Here is an 11,761-nt window from a genome sequence, read left to right on the forward strand (position 1 = left end):
AATCGGCATCAATCCTTCATTCTCAGAGAGAAATCCCATCAAACACTGAAACTATTAAAACTAGGAAGCAGGTGTGGAGCATCACCGACAACCTGTGTGAAGGAACTGATTCTTGTGCTAGTGGTTTTTACACAGCCCCACTCACACTCTTTCTTCCCTGCCAGTGTTTCAATGTTTACATAATGAGTGATTCAGAGGAAGTCTTCACAGGCGCGATCAAATCCATCCTCATAAAGTCCTGGTGTAGGCAATTAAGGCAGACACACATGATTATCACTGTGTACGGTTGGGGGAAAAACAGCATCACTTAGGGACCTGTGGGGGGGTGTCCCTCAAAATTCAGTTCTCTGTCCCCTTCCATTCTCCGTCCACACTCACTCCCTAGGAGAACTCATTTGCGCCCATGGCTTCAACAACCATGTCTATGCAGATTGATCCCCTATCTATCTTCCCAATCAATCTTACTATGTGCAGAGCATTGCAGTAAGCCCTTGGGAGAGGATCATATGCAGAGTACTGACTCAGTGAGGCATGGTTCCCATAATTCTCCACGATCTCGTCCAGATACAAGAGGTGCTGAGAATAAGTACTCTGCGTATGAGGGTTTCATTTTAGCTGTTGTAACGGCATGTGGGAGAAAAGTCTGTCAGCTGACAGTTATAGGAAAAGGAAGAGTGACGTGGATTAGTCAACAGGCAGTGGAGAGGTAAGAATTCATGTCACTCATTGTTAGTTTAGTGGAAGACCTGTGGTGAGGCTGTGGTTAACACAAAGAACGTGAGTAAATGAATGAAAAACCAAAGGAAAACACAAGTGATCACTTAAAAAAGGAAAGAGTTATGATGGACTTATGCCATTTCCTCTGCTATAAGGTGAGAAGAGCTGGCCAAGCCTAGGTTTTTCAGCAGTGCTGATATATCAAGTGGCTGCAGTCTCTGTCTGCTTGCCTGAGTCAGGTCCTCTGATTAGCTTGCTGAATGTGAGAGTGCTGTCTGGTTAGGGGAATGGTGGTAATAAAGATATTTATTAAGCACTCACTGGCTGTAGTGCACTGTACCAAGTGCTTGGAAATGATAATGATGGTATTTGTTAAGCACTTACTATGTGCAAAGCACTGTTCTAAGCACTGGGGGGGATACAAGGTGATCAGGTTGTCCCATGTGGGGCTCACAGTATTAATCCCCATTTTACAGATGAGGTAACTGAGACACAGAGAAGTTAAGTGACTTGCCCAAAGTCACACAGCTGACAAGTGATGGAGTCGGAATTAGAACCCATGACCTCTGACTCCCAAGCCCATGCTCTTTCCACGGAGCCACACTGCTACAGAAATTGATGTCCATCAACTACTAATGAATATCAGGAGTGATGAGTTATGCTTAGCTCTAGTATTCTCTACTCTGCATGATATGGCATGTTCCACCAAGATACAGTTTATCCCTGTAAAAATGTACATTGCCCACTTTCTGAACTTTTAGACTAAATGACTAATAACCCATTCATTGTCAGAAGGCAACAGGTTATGTCATTTCAATTAGACAGTCGTGTGATTTATCTTCAAGAGTGGTATGATTTTTGGTGGAACTTTGGAATTGCATCACTGAAGAATGAGGCAAATAATTTGCATCACTTGAAATATTTGGGAAATGACTGGAAAGGGTTTTCTCTGGATCCAGTGAGGCAGGTAAAGGCCTCCATGAATTCCATAAAAAATTCTTCACTTAAAAAATTAGAAGTGAAATACCATAATGAAGCTGGGGTGTCTTCTGTCTTCTTCCAGAGAAAGCTTTTGTCACAAGGAATTTAGAGCACGGACATGGGAGTCAGATGGTTATGGGTTCTAATCCCGGCTGCACCACATGTCTGCTGTGTCACCTTGGGCAAGTCACTTCACTGGGCCTCAGTTACTGCCTCTGTAAAATGGGGATTAAGACTGTGAGCCCCACGTGGGACAACCTGATTACCTTGTATTTACCCCAGCGCTTAGAACAGTGCTTGGCACATGCCATCATCATCAAATCAGTCCTAGATAACAATGTCCATAGACTTGGCAGTATCTTGCAGAGAAATGCATCTGCTGGTTCCATTGATAGAGATAGAGTTCCTTATTTTGATGATGTCATGAAGCTTCTTGCAACAAAGTTTATACAGTTATCTATCAAGCAATCAATCATATGTATTAAGCTTCTTGCAGCAGAGTTTAGACAGTTATCAAATTATCAGTCAATCATATGATTGAGCGCTTACTGTGTACAGAGCACTGTACTAAGCCCTTGGGAGAGTACAGTATAACAGAGTTGGTAGATGTGTTCCCTGCCCACAAGGATCTTAGAGTCTAGAGGGGGAGATGGGCATAAAATCTCCAGTGGCTACCAATCAATCTGCGCATCAGGCAGAAACTCCTCACCCTGGGCTTCAAGGCTCTCCATCACCTCGCCCCCTCCTACCTCACCTCCCTTCTCTCCTTCTACAACCCACCCCGCACCCTCCGCTCCTCTTCCGCTAATCTCCTCACCGTGCCTCATTCTCGCCTGTCCCGCCATCGACCCCCGGCCCGTGTCATCCCCCGGGCCTGGAATGCCCTCCCTCTGCCCATCCGCCAAGCTAGCTCTCTTCCTCCCTTCAAGGCCCTACTGAGAGCTCACCTCCTCCAGGAGGCCTTCCCAGACTGAGCCTCTTCCTTCCTCTCCCCCTCGTCCCCCTCTCCATCCCCACCATCTTCCCTCCTTCCCTTTCCCACAGCACCTGTATATATGTATATATGTTTGTACATATTTATTACTCTATTTATTTTACTTGTACATATCTATTCTATTTATTTTATTTTGTTAGTATGTTTGGTTTTGTTCTCTATCTCTCCCTTTTAGACTGTGAGCCCACTGTTGGGTAGGGACTGTCTCTATATGTTGCCAACTTGTACTTCCCAAGCGCTTAGTACAGTGCTCTGCACACAGTAAGCACTCAATAAATACGATTGATTGATTGATTGATTGATTAAAATAAATTACCGACATGTACATAAGAACATAACTCAGCAGCTGGGGTGGATCTACATTTAGAAGTTAAAGGGACCTAATTCAGAAGACAGTACTTCTCAATCCTTAGTAGTAATAGAAATAGTAGTAATAATATTAGCAGTCATAAGGAGCATTTGCTGAGCACCCATTGAGTGCAATGGAGTGTATTAAGCACTCAAAAAGGACACAATGACCAGGAGATTTTAATCTGAAGGATAGGTCATCATATAAGGTAATTGGCTAACACACCTTTTGCTTTAGTTGTGAAGACCAGATCATTCTGAGAAGTAAAAACCGAAAATGAAAATGATTGAATGACTAGATAAAACCAGTGATTTCTATGAGACTTTTCTGAATAAGGAAGGTTTATCAGAAAAGTGTGCTGGGACACAGCTTACCAAAGTCCTAGTGACACAACCCTCCTGAGCATAAACAAAAAAGCTTCCCTGAAAGGGCACCTCTTAAGCAAGGAAAATTGTTAGTTGTTTTGAAAATAGTTGTTTTGTTTTGTTGTTGGTCTCCCCCTTCTAGACCGTGAGCCCGTTGTTGGGTAGGAACCGTCTCTATATGCTGCTGACTTGTACTTCCCAAGTGTTTAGTACAGTGCTCTGCACACAATAAGTGCTCAATAAATACAATTGAATGAATGAAAAGAGGATTAGATTAATCATTCCAGAGAAGAATAAAGTCGATTTTGTTCTCGTTCCACACTAAGCCACACTGAAATTCTCTACTGTGGCTTTGGGAATTATCCAAACTGGAATGCCTATGTTGAGAGGAACTGCAGAAATCGAACCAGTGCTGCCAACAACTCAAAAAAAAAAAAAAAAAAGAGGCAAAACCAGTATTGGGCCTGAAAACAAATTCCATCAAAGAGCATTTCAGGTAGAACAACCATCTGCCTTCTCCACCGCTGCACAGCAGGGCTAGATGAATGTTCTAATCAGTCTGGGGCACTGGAAGCTCGGGGGTTAGCCTTCTTCACCGCTGCGCGGCAGGGCTAGATGAACGTTCTAATTCGCCTGGGGCACTGGAAGCTCGGAGTTAAGTTCAGTCTGCCAGGCTCAGGTTTACCCTTCACAATGCCCTCCTAGACCACATGCCCACCCATGCCTCCGCGCATTCAATTTTCCAGATCTATTTATAGCCCAGGGAAGAAAACGTTGCCATCAGGATAGACCAAGAAAAGCTGAGGGTGGTAGGCCTTGCTTGATATTTGATATTCTGTTCTATTATACTCTCCCAAGTGCTTAGTACAGTGCTCTGCACACAGTAAGGGCTCAATAAATGCCACTGATTGATTGAATCCCCATTTTACAGATGAGAGAACTAAAAATGGGAAGAGAATTATTTTACTTGTTACGTTATTACCAAGGTGCCATAAAATGTGTGTGTATTCTTTGTATCCTATGTAATTGATGGTGTCTACATGTTTTTCTCTTTGTTTCATGATCCACTCAAAGCTTCTGACAGATGCTGTAAGATGACTGCACTGCTGAATCAATCAATCAGTAAGTCAATAAATCACATTTACTGAGTGCTTACTATGTGCAGAGCACTGTGCTAAGTGCTTTGGAGAGTACAATACAACAGAAAATCAAATATCAAATCACCCCACCCCGGGGCCACCACCTAAGAGCAACTGTTGTTCCCCCTCCTTTCCCCTCCACAGCCCTGCCATGGGTCACTGTTATTCTTGGAAGATTGTCAAGACTTGACCATATAGGATCAGGATCATTAGCTCGTTGTAGTCAGGGAATGTGCCTATTTGTTGTTATATTGTACTCTCCCAAGTGTTTGGTACAATGCTTTGCACACAGTAAGTGCTCAATAAATGCCATTGAATAATGAATGAATGAATGAATCAGCATTCTGAACCCTGCCTCTTCCCAAAGAATGCCCATTGTTGGGCAGGGACCATATCTATATGTTGCCGACTTGTACTTCCCAAGCGCTTAGTAAAGTGCTTTGCACACAGTAAATGCTCAATAAATACAAATGAATGAATGCCACCTCACATAGATTTTTTTCCCCATTCAGCCTGACCTTCTGTCTCCATTTAAGAACAGGCTTGTGGGATCCCTGACTCTAGAAAAGCAACCTCGACTGAACACCACTGCCTTGACAGAAAACTTCTTAAGAAAAGGGATAGGCCTTCTTCACGTAGAATTAACATCAGCACCTAATGACACCCAGTAGATGTTTTTTTTTAAATGAGGTGGATATATAACCCACACAGTTTGTTAATAAGGAAGTGTTTTCAGTTTTTAGACAAAAGGAACACATTTTACTCCAGCATCCGTATATCTTCAGGATGTGTCATGGAGCCTGGACTTATGTAAGGGCTATGGCCTGACATGCTGTTTTTTCATACACGCACACACGCACATGCACGTGTGCATGCACACACACACACACATGCCTTGTGAGCAACATTTCCATATTAATCTGGGAAGCGTACGATTCATTTCATTCCGAGACCAACAAAATTCCTCGCCTGAAAGTCATGCAGATCACAATTTGGGCTTGAGGATGAACCAATCAAGTTTTCAATCCAAAATCCTCTAATGGGATGGCCCATCCAACACTTGCACCCACTGGGCTGCCATTGGAATTTTCAGCCTGAGCAAACATGCCAGTCGGGTCTCCAGGCCAGCTGCCAGTATTGGGCGTTACAAAGGTTGGGCCAAGGCTGCCAGTTTTGACTCATTTTGATTGAATGTTTAATCAAGGTTGTTGTGTTTGCACAGGTTAGTAGAGGATTTAGGCTTGGGATCTGCCTCTCATTTCAGCTGACCTCGTTCTAAAATTCCACCGCCCAACTTCGCAGAATTTGAGGTTAGATCCGGAAGTTTCATTTCTCCTCTCTATTTCCTCACATTCTGAGATTGTCTATGGGTTTGAATTCACCCCAAGGAAACTTGCTTGGCACACATAGGTAGGCACAGGCTGTCTTGCCAGAAACAGGCACCAAATCGAGACTAGCTCAGGGGTTACAAGAGGTGGCCTCTCTGGCCACCTATCCCTCAGCTCCTCTCCCGGTCAGCTGTTTTGGCTCTCTCTGTCCAGGGCTTTGTTCCTGTAGATGCTTGGTGAAAGAATTTCCCCAACATTTGTGGATGGGAGATGTGGAAAGCATTTTGATGAGTAGTGACAGATGAACCACCCTTTGCCTCTCACTGCCCCATACCAATTCCTAGCTTAGCTTCTGGGCAAAGACACCACCTAGAAGACAATTGGTAAGTCCATTTATATTTTTAATTCTTTGTGACAAGACACCTCAAATTTGACCAGTGATCAATCAATCAATTGTATATATTGGGCACTTACTGTGTGCAGAGCACTGTACTAAGCACTTGGGAGGGTTAGTACAAGCGCCTAGTACAGTGCTCTGCACACAGTAAGTGTCTCAATAAATATGATTGAATGAATGAATGAATGAATGAGGGTGCAATACAACAGAGTCAGTAGATATATTGCCTGCCCACAGTGAACTAACAGTGTAGAGAGGCAGACAGACATTAATATAAAGAAATAAATTATGGTTATGGACTTAAATGCTATGGGGCTGAGGGAGAGATGGGGTGGTTTCACCTCACCAGGGCTCTCTCTTTACTGGAAATTCTACCTATGGGGATTCTCAGCAAATGTATGACCTGGGACTATAAGCTTATCTAGATTGTAAGCTCGTTGTGGGCAGGGAATGGGTCTGTTTATTGTTGTACTGTGCTCTCCCGAGTGCTTAGTGCAGTGCTCTGCATGCAGTAAGCCCTCAATAAATATGATTGGATGAATGAATGACCTTTGAATATGCAACAATAACTTGCAAGCGCAAGCAACATTACCGGAAAACTGACCAACTGCCATGGCGAGTTCCTCCAATGTGGGGTGAGGCAGGGAGGGTAGCCCCCTGACCCTCTCAGGGACATGCAAGCAAGAACACTTAAGGTTTGAGACATTTCATGGCTTTGCTGTACACCTAGGAAAGCTGAGCATTACAATGCTGAGAATTTGTAGGCTGGAGAGGAGGATGCCAGTTTCCCTGCCTACAGGGGAGAAAACCAATGAGCAGAAGGAAGGGCAGTCTGTCTCCCTTCTATGCCAGGGAGAATACTTGCTTAGAGACTTGCTTACACAAAGAGGGGGTTGGAACCAAAGGAAACAATGAAAACAGGGAAATACACCAGGGAGCAGTATCCTGCTGGATTTCATTTCAGCTGCTCAGATTTGAGCAGGATGGCATTTTTGGAAGTTTGGGTGATGGTGTGTTTTTCTGGACTGATACATTCTTTATTGCCAATCACTTTAGCGCCTAACACTTAGCAACGTTCATGTGCACAGGTGAGCATTTTACTCATAAGTGTACACAAGATACTTTTCAGAAGCAGATATTAAAGATGGTCCCATGGGAAAATTCCATTGGTAGGAAATGAAACACCATGGATGAATGGAGAAAAACTAAAATAAGCATCATATCATGGTACACCAATGCCATGAGACCATCAAAACGGCAGACTCCAAGCAAAAAAGCTAACTCTAAATCCACATAAACTGATCAGATACAAAGTCAACTTCAAACAATAAATTCATAACATTTATGGAGCATTTACTGTGTGCAGAACACTGTACTAAGCACTTGGGAGAGTGCAATATAACAGAGTTGGTAGATACATTCCTTGCCCACAACAAGCTGACAGTCTAGAGAATGAGTTTACTTCCCAACACAAGACTACCTGCTACAAATGAGCCTTGTGCTGGGGAGGGCTTTTTTCTTTAGAGACATGACATGTGGACATCAGTTTTACATTGAGGTTGTTGCTTGTCCCAAGCTCTAAACTCTATCTAGAGGCATTAGGAACTGAACAATAACCCCTTAAACAATAATAATAATAATGGTATTTGTTAAGCACTTACTCTGTGCCAGGCACTGTACTAAGCACTGGGGTGGAACAAGATAATCAGATTGGACACAGTCCTGTCCCACATGGGGCTCACAATCTTAATCCCCATTTTACAGATGAGGTAATTGAGGCACCGAGAAGTTAAGTGATTTACCCAAGCTCATGCAGCAGACAAGTGGTGGAGCTGGGATTAGAATCAAGTCCCCTGACTCTCAGGACTGTGCTCTTTCCACTGGACCACACTGCTTCTCAGTTCTGGAGGGAATACTACAAAGATGGCAACAGCACTTCAATCATCTTATCACACCCACACCTCCACAGGGGAGGACCCAAAAAGAATAGGAAACCTTCCAAACTACCTTGGCAGTAAAGCTGACTGCTGAGATTTCTACCAGTTTTCTCCTCAGTTTATCCAACAACTTATCAAATGAGAATTCAAAGATGTCACTGTCATCAAGGAAGAAGGTAGGAGGTGAGGTGGAGGAACTTTTATTTCCACCATGGAAATAATGTTTCCATTTTTCCATCATGTTTCTACCACCTATTGTTTCCACCATGATATAGTGGAACCTGGGTTCTAATCCTGGCTCCGCCACGCACCAGCTGTTGGACCTTGGGCAAGTCACTTCAATTCTCTGTATCATTTCCCTCATCTGCAAAACGGGAATTCAGTACCTGTTCTCCCTCCTACTTAGACTGTGAGCCCCATGTGGGTCCTGACTACCTTGTGTATACTCCAGTACTTAGTACAATGCTTGGCACCTAGTAAGCACCTTACAAATGCTATAATCTATTTTTTTATTTTTATTTTACACCTCACTACTCTCCATGGCATTTAAAGACTCTAGCCAGAATTGTTAGGGACCAGCTACGGAAGAACATCTTTAACTACATGTTCATGGAATTTCAATTTTTTTGTGGTATTTGTTAAGTGCTTACTATGTGCCAGGGTAACTGTACTGAGAGCTGTGGTAGATACAAGCTAATGAGGTTGGGTATATTCCATGTTCCACTTGGGGCTCACAGTCTTCATCTCCATTTTCCAGATGAGGTAACTGAGGCACCAAGAAGTGAAGTGACTTGCCCAAGTTCACACAGCAGACAAGTGGCAGATCTGGGATTAGAACCCGGGTCCTTCTAACTCCCAGGCCTGTGCTCTATCCACTAGGCTGTTTTGGGGCCTTTTTTGTGTGATGCTGAAGACGCTTGAGAAACTTGATTTAATGTCTATAATAATAATAATAATTATGGTATTTGTAAAGCACGTACTATGTGCCGAGCACTGTTCCCAGCTCTGCCAATTGTCAGCTGTGTGACTTTGGGCAAGTCACATCACTTCTCTGTGCCTCAGTTACCTCATCTGTAAAATGGGGATTAAGACTGTGAGCCCCCCGTGGGACAACCTGATCACCTTGTAACCTCCCCAGCGCTTAGAACAGTGCTTTACACATAGTAAGTGCTTAATAAATGCTATCAGTAATAAATGCTATCATTAATTCACGACTGCAGAATATCTGATCAGCTCCCAGATGTTGAGCTAAACAGAGGTGGCTTCAAAGAAGGAGGGCAGTAGAAAAGTTCTATCAGTTCGAATAAGCATAGCCTTAAACAATCAATCAATCAGTTTGTATTGATTGAGTGCTTACTGTGTGCAGAACAATGTACTAAGTGCTTGGGAGAGTATGATATAACAGAGTTGATAGACAAGTTCCCTGCCCACAAAGACCTTACAGTCTAGAACTTGAGGAAAAAATCAACTGTTGAGTATCTGAGTTCCCAATGACAATGACACTCTTGAATCAAGTTAGCCAGCACTTATTGAATATGAAAGTAGCCTTAACAATAATAATGCATCACGTGGGAGTGTTTTATCAAAGGGAATTTCCTTAAGGGCATCTTGCGTATTTTTTTTTTTTTCATTTTACCAAGTCTAAGCGTTCTTCAGGTTTTTGATGCCCACTTCTGCTATTGGACCAAAATAACTTTCTCAAGGGGTTCAGCAGGAGTGGTTCATTCCATTTAGTCATGTTTCGGTTTGGGGGTTCCCCTGATATTCTGTGTGAAAGGTAACGGTGGGATGAACCCACTTGATGAATATTAATAATAATAATAATAATAATGATGGCATTTGTTAAGCACTTACTATGTGCAAAGCACTGTTCTAAGCGAGATGCTTTTAATATTTTATGCCTGTATTTATCTGGAAATCAAGGAGTGGTTTTGCTTTCCACCTTCCTGCGGTTCCCTGTGTAATCCAGTAGATTACGTAGGTAAATCAAAAGGCTGAAGGGGAATGGAGCAGAGTGACTCGTATTCATGATTATGCGTTTCTCTCCCCCGACCCCACAACCTCACCAGCAATCAAGAATGCAGAATTGAACCACAGTAATAGCAGCATGTACAGTGAAATTGAATTGCTTGACTGATTTCAGCAGATAAGTCAGTGGAAAAATCAGTTCTTTCTGAATGCCAGCCAAGCCAAATACACGGGAATTGGATTGGATTAGAGACCTAAACCTCAGCGTAGCCTAGTGGTAAGAGCAAGGGCCTGGGAGTCAGAAAACCTGGGTTCTCATCCTGGCTCTGCCACTGGTCTGCTGCTATGGGACCTTGGCCAAGTCACTTAACTTCTCTGTGCCTCATTTATCTCATCTGTAAAATGGGGATTAAATCCTTCTCCCTCCAATTTAGATTGAGAGACTCATGTGGAACCTTATTATCTATCTCAGAAAGGTCAGGTCCTCCAAAAGGAACCTGTTCTATAATGACAAACAATGTAGGAGGTAGAGAATGTGAAGGATATTATTTCAGTAATCAGCTCCCACCAGCAGACAAGGTTTGGGTCCATGTGCTCTGTAGAGTAAGCACTAGTAAGTACAATTGAATGATCTGGCCCTCAGGAAGATTGATGGTATTTACTGAGCACTTACTCTGTGCAGAGCACCGTACTAAGCACTTGGGAACAGGAGACCAGGAAACCATGGATAACTGAAATGACTAGTGATAGTTCCTCATAGCAAACTTTTCCCAAGAGCTTGTCTCTTCTTGTCTTATGCCGTCGAGGTGTCTCTGGCCCATAGTGACACCATGGATGCATCTCTCCCAGAACGCCCCACCTCCATCTGCAATCATTATGGTGGTGTATCCACGTATTACGTATTTTTCTTGGTAAAATACGGAAGTGGTTTACCATTGCCTCCTTCCGCGCAATACACTTGAGTCTCCGCCCTCGACTCCCTCCCATGCCGCTGCTGCCCAGCATAGGGGAGTTTTGACTTGTAGCAGATTGCCTTCCACTTGCTAGCCACTGCCCAAGCTAAGACTGGAATGGGTAGGCCTCTGCTTGACTCTCCCTCCCATAGTAGAGATCGGTAGAGTACTGGAAACTCTCCAGGTACTACCCTGAGAGGGGCCCAAGAGCTAATAATGATAACTGTGGCATTAGCTAAGCACTTACTATGTGTCAAGCACTGTACTAAGTGATGGGAAAGACAAGATAATCAAGTTGGACATAGTCCTTGTCCCACATTTGGCTCATAGTCTAAGATGAGAAAACTGAGGCACAGAGAAATTAATCAATCAATCAATGGTATTTACTGAGCACTTACTGCACTAAGTGCTTAGGAGAGTACTTATGTACCTATTTGTAATTTATTTATTTATATTAGCATCCGTTTCTTCCTCTAGACTGTAAGCTTTTTGTAGACAGGGAGCATGTCTTCCAACTCTGTTGTTTTATACTTTCCCAAGCACTTAGTACAGTTCTTTGCACACAGTAAGCATTCAATAAATATGATTGATTGATTAAAATAGCAGATTTCCCTGCCCATAAGGTGCTTACAG

The 11,761-nt window shown here is 43.2% G+C and overlaps 1 non-coding gene across 1 annotated transcript; it reads right to left on the reverse strand.

The window, feature by feature from the left end:
- Positions 1 to 11,192: 11,192 nt before the first annotated feature.
- On the reverse strand, positions 11,193 to 11,330 carry LOC119948986. Its single transcript, XR_005457085.1, has one exon. It is a non-coding gene; the product is annotated as a small nucleolar RNA SNORA7 (small nucleolar RNA).
- Positions 11,331 to 11,761: the final 431 nt, after the last annotated feature.

Source organism: Tachyglossus aculeatus, chromosome X3 (genome assembly GCF_015852505.1).
Source record: "Tachyglossus aculeatus isolate mTacAcu1 chromosome X3, mTacAcu1.pri, whole genome shotgun sequence".
Lineage (NCBI taxonomy): Eukaryota > Metazoa > Chordata > Mammalia > Monotremata > Tachyglossidae > Tachyglossus > Tachyglossus aculeatus.